Source organism: Ammospiza caudacuta, chromosome 1 (genome assembly GCF_027887145.1).
Source record: "Ammospiza caudacuta isolate bAmmCau1 chromosome 1, bAmmCau1.pri, whole genome shotgun sequence".
NCBI classification, from domain to species: domain Eukaryota; kingdom Metazoa; phylum Chordata; class Aves; order Passeriformes; family Passerellidae; genus Ammospiza; species Ammospiza caudacuta.
The window spans coordinates 72,381,989-72,395,545 of record NC_080593.1 but is presented as its reverse complement, the minus strand read 5'-3'; the positions used below and the strand labels follow the sequence as shown (position 1 = coordinate 72,395,545).

Below are 13,557 nucleotides of genomic sequence, written 5' to 3'. Positions count from 1 at the left end.
AAGACAAGACCTCTGTGATAGCTAAATCATTGCATCCTTGGAGCTGAAATCTCCAAGTCTCCAAGTTCAAATTCAAGCAGAGCCTATTTTCTGGAGAAGAGTGGCCAGTTTTGTTTCTGTAGCAAGTTCTGGTTGGCTTGCTGTGTATATTACTGTAGAATATTCCTTAGTGCTGTCCTACAAATTTGATGGCCTTTTCCCTACAGTTTATTAGGACAAGCTTTCCACAGTTTATTTCAAATGCAGAAATTTGTCAGGCCTCAGTGCCTAATACGGCACTCTTAGTTCCAGGTTGGGCATTGGTCTAGTAATGTGCTTTGTATAATTTTTACCATGAATTTAAGGTAGCTTCAGGGAAGTGATCTCTGCCATGTTAAGTAACTGTGGTCTTGGCTTATAGGATAAGCCTTCCTAGCAGGACTTTGGGGCTGTTGGTGTCATTGCTGGGGAGGAGCACATGAACCACTGCTGAAGCCAGCTTGTGGAGACAGTGGTGACTTCTGCCCTGGAAGTAGCAAAACCTGAGGCAAAGGATTAGCAAAAGCATTTCCAGGAGATGGAAAGAAAGTGGATTATAGGGTAAAACAACTGGCCAAGAATGACTGAAATGCCAAGTTGTATAAGTGTTTGAGTACAGTTGCTATGCTTGCTCAAAGCCTCTCTGCTTGTGAGCAGTCCAAACAACTGTATGCTTTTGTAGGAAAAAGACTATTAAAGTAAGTGTGAATCAAAAGTGTTATTAAACTCACCTAGTGAGTTCTCACATTATATTAACTATTCTAATAGCAAATAGTTCAGTAGAGCAGTGAGAGAAAGTATGTCTAAACAGCTTTTCATACTATGAGTTAGTATGCAAAATGCAAATTTGATGAGGTAAACTACATAGTTCCTTTCCCTTAATTACGTTCTGGGTCACTGGCTTATTTGCTTCAAAAACCAGCAGGAGGCCACTACAAAAACTCAGATTAGAGCAGAATGTTGAGCAAGACAAACTGGGGCAATAAGGGGAAATGTTTACCTGCTTTGGAGGGGCAATACTCCCTCTCCTTCCTACTTCCCATTACAACTTTGCAGATGTTCCCATGGTGTAAGACTGTTCTCAAGCCTTCTTCTCCTCATCTGGGTTTGATAGCAAAACCAAAATAGATATGCCAGTGTTCCTTGGAGCTGAAAGCAGATCCTGATGACTGGTTGGTTGCCTTTTGCTTATGTTTTCAAGCAGTTGATTCCTCAAGTTTTGGGGAGGTGCTTCTGCTGGTGGCAGTGTTCCAGCCAGACTGCCTTCTCAAGCAGGGTTGGTCAGAGCACCAAGCCTGGCAGAGTTCAAGAAGTGTTTGGACAGTGCTCTCAGGGACAGGGTGTGAGTCTGGGGATGGTCCTGTACAGGGCCAGGAGTTGCACTCAAGGATCATGATGGGTCCCTTCCAACTCAGCATATTCTGTGATTCCATGATGTGATTATTTTTCATTAAAAATGCTACACTGAATAATTTTATGGTGTTTCAGTTTAGTCTCATTGTCCTTATGAGTGATCTGTCTAGCTATCTAGAAATCATCTAGTAGTTAAAATGCCTAGAAGTTAGAGTATCTCATTAAATCTGTTAATGTTGCAATACTGTATATGAAATTTCCATTAAAAAATAATTCAAAATGTGAGTTCTACAGATCTGAAGTATAATAGAATAATGTTCTTTTGGAGTTTGGCAATGCTTGGCATTTTGTACCCAACATGCTTCCCGTTTGCAAAGTAAACAGTTTGTAATTTAAATTAATTATTGTTTTGCTCCTAATAATAAATTTCACTGAATAAATTCTTGTTGCTGTGGTACTATAAATTAAAGTGCTGCAACTGTAATATATCCCTGACTTCTTCCTTTCCTTTATTGCTGAGGTGGAGATGAAGATATCTGGAACATAAATAGAAAGTGTCAAAAAAAAAAAAAAAAGTCCTCAGGAGTCTCAGTTCTCCCTCAAAGGAGGGTGAGTGGGCAGTGGAATCAAAATGATAGTATTTTGGGAAGGATTCTTTTCAAAATCTGTCCAAACGCTTTAGAGATTTAATCCTGCAAATGTTTGTGAATGAGAGGTTCACAGACCTTTCCTGTGGTTTTTCTGACAGTGAAGCTTCATGTGTGTTTTAGAGAGGAGAGTTTTATTGCTGTTCCTTGTTGTGGATGTGTGGCTGCCTCTACTCACACAGTTAGATCCCTGGACAGGGGAAGAAGATGAGGTGGTTTTGATCTTGTTCCTCCTCTCTGTTTAAAGACGTAGCACAGGAGAGGATTTCTGCCATTAGGGTATGTGATCATAAAGGCCTGGCCGTTTGCACTCCTCTGCATGGAGGTGACCTGTGAAATGGCTTTCAGAAAGGCAAATGTAATGTGATCCCTTCCTCTGGAAGGAGCCGGGCACTAAAGACAATTGGTCAGCGAGAGTGGGTGGGTCAAAATGGAGAGCCTGCTTAAATGACATCTTGCATATTTTAGGTTTTACCCCTGATTACAGGGTGGAGCGTTCAATACAGTTTTAATAAGTTTAAGATGTGCTGAACTTTGAAAGGATGGGTTTTGGAGAGGAATGATTTTGGTTTTGTTAGGGTCTTTTTGTTTTCAGATGCTAACATTGGGCAAGGATGGAGGGTAGAACAGTTTCATTTGCTCAGCTTTTTTCAAAGTAAACAGTTTAACTACTGTGTCTCTGTGTAGCCACAATATTTTTTCCAATGATAGAGAAAGCATTCATTTGTAGGGCAGAAGAATGAAATACTATTATGGTCTGGCCACAATCAATATACTTAAATGGACTTACTTGTGCTGTGTATTATACTGAACACTGTTCAGCTGGATTGCTCTTGTGCTATTGAGAGGTCTTGGATTCAAATGCCAGTAAAGCTGATGCTTGACTTTCAGGATGGGGTCGTCCCATATGTAGGTGGGCTTTTCGGACTCCTCTGGGAATTTTCACTGAAAGGAGAAAACTTGGATGAGTAGCCCCAGCTTCAAGCTGATCCTACTAGTGTTATACAAAGGACTCATGGTGGGTATTTATGGATCCTTTTCTAAAATTGTCAGGAACCAGAGTTAAAGTGGTGCTCTGATGAATTTGAATTCCTGAGGTTGTTTTTAGCACGCTCGCTTTCCTGTCAAAGCTGAAATTTATTTATATCAAAACTTGTTTTGATTTCTCCTAGATAACTTCCTGAGGCCTCAGGAGCTCCAAATCAGACTGTGTACTTGGGAATCTGGACCTTTGTACACACTTTTTCCTGCTTTTGCTGTGGGTGTGAGAATTTTCAACATTTTTCTTACAGGGATGTATAGCATCAAAGAAGAAACTCTTAGAGTGTAGTCAGGCTTATGAGCTACTATTTGTGATTGTCCTTTCACAGACCCATGGAGTGCTTTGGACAGAAAACTGATGGGTTTGGAGATGACTCAGATGTGTGATAGTTCATTTAATTTAAAAAGGGAATGGAAAAAGCCAATGTCTTCTGGTTTTTTCCTCTCTTTTGTAATAAAACCGTATGATGTGCACTCCTAGACAATTCCCATATGCTATCCAGTTACTCCTAGTCTCTGAGGTAGGAAAGAGAAGAAACTGTGTCAAACCTGATATCTGTGGGCATGTGATAAATCTTCTCTGCCTGTTTCCAGGGGTAGAAAAGCATTGAGAAAATGTTCTCTTTCATGTTTCTTCATGATGCATATCTCTCCCCACTGTTTCTTTCTTCACACTTTATAAAATCAGCTTTCCTTCTGTCTTGTGTTGTTTTTTTCCCCCCTGTGGAATGTGGTCTGAGGCACAGAATTTTGCTGCTGACACACATTTAATGTATATCAGCATAATCCAACCTTTGTCATGTAAATTTGAAAAAAGAAAACACTTGAATGATTGAAGTCAATTTAGTGTGAATCAAAGGGTCTGTGTTCTTCAGCAAGGAAACAAGGTGGATGGCTATAAGCAGGCAGAAATCCAGGTAGTGAAGCTTTCCAAGGGTATCTGCAAATCCTGTCTCTCCTTTTTCATCATCCAGGCTTCTATGTGGTTCTTTGAAGCTACTTTTGCTGCTAAGAGAGAAGTGAAAAATAAAGGCTGTTAAGGTGGTGTTAGGAACAGTCCCTAGAGTGTTGTAGGAGAGGGAGAAAGAGGCAACCGAGAGTGTCCTTGTGGCTTGCTGCAGCTCTCACTTTCTGCTGAATATGTGCTCCATGCCTCCTTACTGAAGTCAGAACAAAACCCATGATTGCTCTGACTAGCTCCTTAAAACAAAAGGTTTGTATGAGCATCCTACATAAAATCACATGCACGTGTAAACATTGATGACTAGTACATGGGAAAAGCAGCCAAGGTATAGACATAACATGTATGGACTGAGCTTACCTAGCAAGTTGTAAACAAAGTAGCTGATATGATGGAGTAAGATTGGATTGTAAGGTCAGCCAGGATTCCTTCTAGCAATAGCTTGAAATCTTATGTTAATGAAGCTGAATCTTAAATGACGGATAAGTCTCTGACTAATTGCTTGTGTTGTTTCTTCTGACTTTTGTATTTCTCTGTCTTTGTGCAATTTAAAGCAGTCATTCAATCTTTACATACTAATTCCTCTATTTATTAGGTATTGTGGCTTTTGATTGTAGATGTTGCCAATTCCAAATCCAGAATTCTGGCCTTTTCTTTGCAGGGCTAAACTTCAGAGGGACTTGACTGAACAAGTTATATATTTTTCAGTATAGTTTCATATCTCAGTTATTTGTGATTATTTTAAACTAGACATAGTTGAGATGTGCTAGTAATAGATGTGCCTTGCAATACTCTACAGAATTGATTTGATAGAAGCTATTTATCAGTTGGGTCCGATGATAAATCTTGAGTTTAGATTTTGATCTGTGCAACAATGCTGCTACAGTGGCAGGAAGTGTCATACTTGAAATGTTTTACCTTAACAAGGATTTAGATTAGTACATGCTTTTAGATATGTAGGATGCCTGACTCGTTTCTTCTGATGAAAGAACAAGGAGAAAAATCACTGTACTTGGAACTTGAATATGTTTAAATATACACAAAGTAGCTTAATCATCATCATCTTGCAGTTGATGGAATTTTAGTCTAGAATACTTTGAAAGATAACTTTTGTGTTATGTAAGAAGTTAATGCAAAACAATTCTTGACCTAGCATGCACATGTGTTCCTCTGTAGCTTTTAAAATAAATGTTTGACCACCCACATCTTCCCTCCTTGGGGCAAGGCAGGTATGTTCCAAGGGCTTGTGGGGGTTTGCTAAGCTTTTGCTGATAAGGAGCATGAATTCCTACATTTCTGTTGTAGCACTGAGGCATACTGATGAACTTCTGCCAGGGGCTGTCATTCTTCCTCCTCAGAGGAGTGTGTGTTCAAGTGGTTATTTTGAGCTTACATTGCCATGCTTCATGTTGAGCATCTAACACTGATAAAACCTGAAAGCTGCTGCTAACTTCAGTGTAATTTTGCTCTTCAATTCCATCAAGACTCAAGCTTTGCCTAAACAGTTGGTTATCTCAGAGCTTTTGCCAATACAGCAATTGCTTTAGACAGGATAAGTATCCTTTGGGATGCCAGGGATTTTACTGTGCTTGTGGCTTTATTGTGCTTTTGGAGTATAACAAGTAGAATTCAATTTTTGCATGACTTCCCCAGAAAAAAAGTGCATTTTCAGCACTTTGTTCAGCTGTGCTTTATAGGGGCTGAATTGGGAAGGAAGGGGAAAGGTCAGTTGAGCATTCACTGGGTCCCATCCTACAGAAGCTGTACATGCTGTCATAAAAGTCATGGCAAGTACTGGTGACTTTGTAAGTATTTTTTTTTTGCCCCCATCTATTACATTTTCACCTCTTTACTATCAGTGCATAGAAATGTAAAACTTGAAAGTGGAGTTTTTTGAGGCCATCTTAATTGGGGATAACTTGAAATGTATTGCTAAAAGTATTCTTTTAAAGAAATACATGCAAGGAATTTGACCAGAATTTAGCACAAGTCTTCCCAGTGTAAGACTAACTCTGTTTTAAATTTACTTTGAGCAGAAATACTTGGTAGATTACGTCACTGAAGAACTTAGTCAGTAGCTTCCTTAAATGAATCCTAACTTCAAGATGGGAAAGTTGTTTTAGATAGGACTTCCTGGAAGCCTATAGACCAATATTGCAGCTTTTTGCAACTTTGTTAAAGCACAGGAGGAAGATGACATTTTTTTCTTGATGGTACATTTTCAGGATATCTCAGTTATTTCTCCTAGGAGAGGTGACATATGGTTCTTTCCTGAAAGAGTTGGTATTGAATTTTGCTAGGTGACTCTCTCCCTTTTATAAGCTTTCTTCAAAATGAGATATTTGAACAAAACAACAGAATTCAGCCTGCATCTCCATTTTAGTTTTAATACAAAAGTTAAACCAAACTTCTGCTTCCAAGCAGAAGTTTGGACATCAAGTGTGCCTTAATTTTGCTACAGTAAACAACCCTGCCTGCATGGATTTCCTGCAGACAAGTGAAGTGAATGGGGATGCAAAGGTCTGAGAGTGAATGTGAAGGATCCATGTTTCAGCTGCAAGAGTAGTCTGTAGGGATAGATGGGGTGAAGAGTTTAAGAACCAGGTGGCTTTTCAGTTTGTTGGTGGTCACTTTGTGTTTATAGATGTTTGCTTGTACAAACTGAACTTCAAAATCTGTCAAAATAACATTGAAGCAGCTAGGTCTTGAGTTCACTTGCTACAATCAGAGCAATTGCATTCCAAGGCTTTGTGTTTGCTGTCTCTACATAGTAATCCAGATGAATTTCCACTGTGCTTGGGTGCTTTAAATTGCAAATAGCATCCTGTCCACTGCTACATATCCTGCTTTAGCTTGTTGCCTTTATTAGGTTGTCCTAGTGTAGGAGTTGTGCTGGTTAGCAATGACTCTTCAATGAATTCTGCTGAATCACTGTTAGATTTTCCTTCAGAAGCTTTTGCTTATATTTGCTTATATACTTTGATACTTAGGTTTTGGCATTATAGGTATTACAGCCATCATCCATGGATCTACGTGGCACTTGATAGAAAAGCTTTTCAGAGAAGGAATTTTTGTTGCATTTTGCCTGTGATATCCTTGGACGTGTTGATACCATGGTTTTAGGGCTCCTGTGTCAAGATGGCGAGTCTTGTTGAGAACAAGGTAAAGGGAATGATCAAGTGAACAAAGACTAAACTCTGTCTCAGTGGGCAAAGAGGGATATTTTCTGAATTATTAAATACATACAAACCTTTCCTCCAGTGAGCATTTACTTTGAAATAGAAGGCAGGATTATGGCTATAAAACTATTAACTAAGTTTTATTGTATCATATCACGTAATGGTAATCCTTGCTTTTAAGGGTGATCTTCCTGTAAAGCAGGAGGAGCATGTTTTACAAAGAGTAGAGGGTTATCTGTGTTCTACTCTGCCAGTTTTGTCTCATATTGAATTTTCTTTCCTTAAAGAAAAGAATGAGTTTAACACAGTTCAGTAAAATTCATCATTTGGAGTCTTCTTTCTCAGGTGAAAAGATAGAGCCTTCAAGTAGTAGAGCCTGAACTGCTAATTCCTAAAGGATACTTTACTACTTCAGTTTCCCCCAGCACCCATACAATAGAGAGTGCAGCAGAATGAGGAGTATAATGAGTAAACTATGGGACTATGCTGATAGTTACATGCCCTTAAGAACAGCGTAATGGTGACCAAGTTCCTCCTTGACCAAGCAGTATAGAATCAGTCTGCAGTCTTGTGTTAAGTCTTGCAGCAATCTTTAAGAGTCTAAGTAGCTTTGAGGGAAAAAATTCAGTTGCTAATTTTGGAATGATTTGACAGGTGAAACTTTGATATATATTCTTGGTCTGTTACCTTTGCAAAAGCAACCTGCTAGTAGAGACTGTGAGGTGAATCTTTGGTCTTAGTTAAATATAAAACCTGCTAATTCTGTGCCTTTGTTTCTAAATTAAGACAGTGAGGACAAGAAAAAATACTTCTAATAAGCACGTGTCTGTATGTAGGTTTTCTTTGTAAGTTTCAAATAAAAAAAGAAAGCAGTACAATAGTTTGAGGTTTTACTTTTTTTTTTTTGCTTCCTTTGCCACCCCCTTTTTTCTTTTTTAAATCTCACTTGCTGCTTTATTTTTCTCATTGCACTGGGGCTTGCCTGAGGTCATCACTGCTGTCCTTAGTTTGACGAGAATGAAAGGGGAAGCAGCCTTACATGACTGAAAAACTTCAAAAACATTGCAGACAGTAGTTTCATCTGTATTTAATGAAAGGACTTGAGCAAAAGTAGAAATCTGCAGAATGATTTGGCAGTAAGGTTTCAGCAACAGCAATTGCAGCATAGTTTCCCAAAAGGTGGGCAAAGACACTCAAGGGCTTTCCACGTTTTGAGCTAATTGAGGCCTCTTTGCACTTATATTTAGGCAGGACCAGTGTTGAGCTTTGATTTGCAGGTTCACAGGCAAGGTGGGATGAGCTGTTCTGGTTTCAGTTCAGTGAGGTGGCGGAGATGGTGCTCCAGGTGTGAACTCAGGGGCTGCCACCCACCCTGCTGGCTCCCCCTGACCAGCTAGGGAATAGCCCAGCTTTCCCAACTGGATTCAGATCAAAATCTTCAAAACTGAATGGTGGTTTTTGGGTGTTCTTTTGCTCCAATGCGTACAAGAATTGAAATTCACAGAATATTTGTGTGTGTAATATCTTGTTTCTGAAATGACTTGCTGAAAGCCGTGGGTGGGTTTGATTGCATATCCGCTCCAGCAGCAGCCACTGTGTCACAACCCTGACCCCTACGTGCCATTCCTCTGCTCTCCATGCTGAACTGCTCACGATGAGCTGTCCCTAAGGCCTCTCAGTGAAAAGGAGAAGCAAGAAATGAAAGCAGCCTGTTTTGTCTGGAAGGGCTCGAGCACACCATGCGAGGAGCAGCTGATGTGGTAGGGCTGATGCAATGCTGGCCTCGGGTTGGGGGCCCAACACTGTGCAGAGGAGGATGATGATCTCTGTAGCTGCCCAACTGTAGCAGGAAAAGTACATCCCTAAATTAGGCACTCAGAGTTAATTCAGTCACTTCTGAGAAGTCTCAAACTTTGACAGTATTCCTGCTGAATAATAACTTAAGCCTCTCTTACCACTGGCAAACACCCGAGATGGCTTGGGGGGTGGGCAGTCTCTCCAGCTGGCTGGGCTGCCTGCACCATGCAGGTCACGAGGAATTTTTAGTTTTCATTCCATCAAACCAATATTAGTAATAAAAATAAGACCTGCTGCACAGAAGTGAACGTGTTTCTTATGTCAACACTTTCCCCTGCTCTTATTTTGGTAATGTCTTAAGTCGCTCTTTAGAGACAGACTTTATTGGCTGTACTTTTCAAACAGGGGGAATACGAAGTACTTGCAATTTAATCAGCCATATTGCTGAAGAGAGGTTTTTTTTTCCTCCCCAAGTACTTTTATGTCCCATAATGAGCTGGTATTTTATAACTTCTGATGGTAATTTATTCCATATGCCTTTCATCGCTCGGATAAAGAGCTTTGCTCCAGAATCCAAAGCAAGTGGCTGTGGGTATTTATTTAATAAAGTTTGAAGTCTCTGCACCAAGCAGGATGTCAGTGTGTTGTGTACCCGGAGCTTCCCAGGCTGCTTGTGGTGAGATCTTAGTTCTTTAACATCATGGAAAGATTACCCCTGTCCCATTCTGCTTCCTATGAAGCAGGGTGGGTTCTGTGATTCTAAAGACAGTCCTGCTGTTTCAATCAAATTCCTTGCTTTTCTTTATTCTTGTGAATATTCTAGTTTCCCTCCAGGACTTGGGAGGAGTTAAAACTGAGAGGAAGTCAGCCATGAATATCAAGATAGCCAAATGAGTGGTCTGCTCATAATTCCTTGAGGCATCTCTTCTAATGCCTTGCACAGAACAAAAGTCCTGTTGTGGGGGTGCTTAGGAGTTGCTGTAGTCTTGGAGACCTGACAGGAATGAAAAATAATCTTTTTATGGTTTCTTGCTAAAATACTCAAACTGCTTTGGTTGGGCTTAGCATTTGAAAAACATTTTCTGGTATGTGACTCTTCTGGATGTTCTGGCTTATTTGCCTTCACTCTGATCAATTCAACAATAATTATATTTTAAGTTTTTGGCAGGATTCAAATTTATGTTTCAAGTCGCAAAGGATCATCATTGCCATTTTATCTGCATGACTGTTGGCTTTGGTATATTGTCACAGGCCCCTGTGAAAACTCATTTGCTTCTTTCAGGGTTAGTTAAAACTGAAGAATCATCTCAGTATGTGACTCTCATGCAGCCTTCTAAATCTTGAATTGGAGGTCTGTGAGGCAGATTGAGGGACATAATTTCAGAACTGCTGATGCTTTTACTGAAAACAGTGCTTCCACTGGCACTGTTAGAGGCAGGGTACCTCAAAAACAACAGATTTTTTGGTGATGATGCTGTAGTTATGCTGTAATTTGTGGTGTTTGATTCATGGCCTGAAGGCATTCTGCTGTAGTCCAAATTGCTCCCCATCTTTCTGTACTCTTGGAAGAAAAAATGTCACTTGCCTTCTGATTTGGTTGTTTTCCAGGTCATAGAAAAGGCAGGTGCAGTTCTGAGCCTTTCTCTTGTCCTCCACTCCCCAGCCTGTCAGGGATGAGCCCTCTTGTAGGAGACTCTGCCACCTGCTGCTTTCCTCCCTGAAGTGAGGAATCTAAGCCAGCCTTAGATTGCTTCACACTCTTCCCAAACCCCATCCCACTTCTGCTGTGGCAGAGCACACTGTCATTTAAACTTTTCCTGCTTTTATGTTCTCTTGGCAGCTAATACCTGAGCTCTTTAAAGCTTAGTCTGTCCAAGCTTATTTTTTAGTAGGCAAGGCTGCTGCTTTTCAAATGGCTTTTGCTCACTGTTACCTGCAAAAAATACTTGGGTAGATTTATAAATCTAGGAATTTAGTTCCACAACTAGTTGGTATGTCCTTGATTAACCTCTGTTTAAAATCAAAATAAGCCAGTAGCTTTTGACTCTTTTTTTCCCCCACTTGCTTGATAATAGTATCACAGTGTTTTATCAAATATCAATGATGACAGTCCTTAAGCAGGAAGAAAACTGAATATGTGAGCAGATTGCGTCTCAGGCAACAACATGTGATCCAATATTAAACATGAGCTTTTCAAGTTACAGAATCAGGGAAGAGCCCAGGTTGGAAGGAACCTTGAAAGATCATCTGGTGCAACCAGATGGTTGGTTTTGTAGTGAAGTAGACAAGAAATGGAAGAGAGAAACCATTTGCTTTAATGAAATTGGTCCAGTGTTTATTTCTGTATGTTCTCATCAAGAAACCTTCTGGTTTTCACTTAGCAAAGGACAGTACTTGCTGGGAAAAAAGCACCTTAAATCCTTTGAAGGGTTCCTTGAAGTTCAAAGGGCTGCCTTTTTTTTTTTTCTTGTATTTGTAGGAGGAACTGAAGGTTCATATTCCAGTAATTTTCTAGTCAAATATGAAGTTTGAGAGAAAATACAGTTCATATCTAGCAGGAATACTTCTAGTGATAGCTCTCTTCCAGGTATTTTAGTAAACCATTTACTAATGGTACTAATCTAGCGACTTACAAATGCTGAGAATTTACATTGAATTTTAGGAACTACTTTTCAGAGACTTCTGAGTATTTTTGCGGTTCCAGCTGTGCCTAACATAACGTACTTAGTGCAAGAGGGTCTGGTCCTAGAAAGCAGATTTCTCAGGCATCTGAATTTATTTTCCCTTGTAAATTGCCCAAGACTAGCTTTCCAGTACTCCTTGTGAAGTGTGAGTACTAAGTGTGGTAGTCTTTTTACCACTGGACTAGGCAGGATAATGCATGCTACTACTTGATTGCCCCAGAATGCTGTTGTTTCCTACCAAGCATCTTGGCTGCAGCACTGTAGCCAGAGCTCATGCTCTTTCCTATCCATGATATTCCTAAAACATTTCTGAGGTTTGGTGTTTTCCAGGACACAGGTCTGCCCAGATTAAGTGCAAATTATGCCTTTTGTTCCTGAATGTTTGTGAAAGTTGCATTTGGTTCTGTTGAAATGCTAAATGAGCTTGTCTTCCCAAGGGATTGAATTGCAGTCTTAAGGGGTTTCTATCAGCAGCATGTTCTGCTTCTCCTGGGAAGTTAGAGAGCACATAGTCAGAGAACAGACCTGACAATCAGGTCATAAAATTTTAGAGGTGCAGCTGCACACATCCCTGACAGCTATTCCTTATACAGTTGTGCTATTAGTATTTATCAAGCACTTTTTACTCCATTACAGAGATGTGGTTGTTTGTGTGTGTTAATTCTTTAATCAGTGCTCTGCGACATTTTGCACAAGCTAGGTAAGTTCTCAGTTACTGTAAGAACTAAATGTTTCATATTCCAAATGTAGTGTTTGATTCAACTTTTGTGTTTGTTAAGGCTGAGTTGCTCTAATTTACTCACTTGTATTCTCTATCAGTTGTCTTGTGGCTTTGCACGGAACGGGTGTGCCATTTCCCTGTGTTAGGCAAAGAGTTAATCCACAGCTTCTGTGGCTGGATATGAATTTGCTTGGCAGTGTAACTACTGCTTTCTTGGAGCACCTATTTTTGAATTTGATGCTGATACCTTGTGGGCATTAAAGTTTCTGTGTTTCAGCTTCAAGCAACAGTGATGTTCCTGCAGATCCAAACTGGCAGACGTTGGTAGCCTAAATGCTGGTGTTTATTAGAGCAGAGCAAGGCTTGAGGGTAACTGTGCCAAGTGTTGGCTCATTAAATTGGCAGGAAGATTCAAAAAGGCTGCTTTTAAAGATAAGGACAAGAATTGGCATGGGTTGGGCAGGGCTGAGAGAATGGCAGTGGATAGGGCATGTGGTAGGTGTCTTCTATCTTTCTGTAGACAATTTGAAGGCAAGAGCAGACTCATTGAGACAAATGAGCTGTCATGCAAGCAGGAATAATAGCAAGTTGAAGTAATAGTGTGCAGCACTTGTCACTGCTGGAGATCAGTAGGCACAGCTCTGAAATGTTAGTGTTAGAATCAACTCTGCTTTTCTGGAATCCTAATGAGTTATTATTTCCTTGTATTTAGGAATTTTGGTAAATATTAGTGTGGGGAAATTAGTGATTTATCTTTTATTGTGATGAGGAAGCTACTTGAAATTAACATACCCTTTGGTTTGTTTATCCAGGGGAGCTCCCTCCCAAAGTTCATTGACACTGGTGTTCTTACATAAATTTGAACTGGTTTAACCTGAACATGATTAGCTCTTGTCTCTGTTTGCAAAATACTTACATGTATTTGGATTACTCAAATCTGGGCTGGACTGTTTAGGGTTTGATAGGGTAATTTGGTGTAGATAAATCAGATTAGAATGAGTAAATTCCCGTTTACATCCTGAAAGAACATAGTTGAGAGATGGTTGTCTTTGTGTTGCCATCGCTCATGATGTTTTCTGTAGAGTAGAATCCTATTAATAGATTAGATTAGTAGTATCTGAGACATTTAAAGTCATTTAACAGATTTGGTCTAATT

General features: G+C 39.9%; 1 protein-coding gene across 1 annotated transcript in view; it reads left to right on the top strand.

Moving 5' to 3' along the window:
- Window positions 1-13,557, top strand: part of PHLPP1 (PH domain and leucine rich repeat protein phosphatase 1) — a gene marked incomplete at its 5' end in the record, with an annotated part of 136,779 nt that overhangs the window by 58,435 nt on the left and 64,787 nt on the right.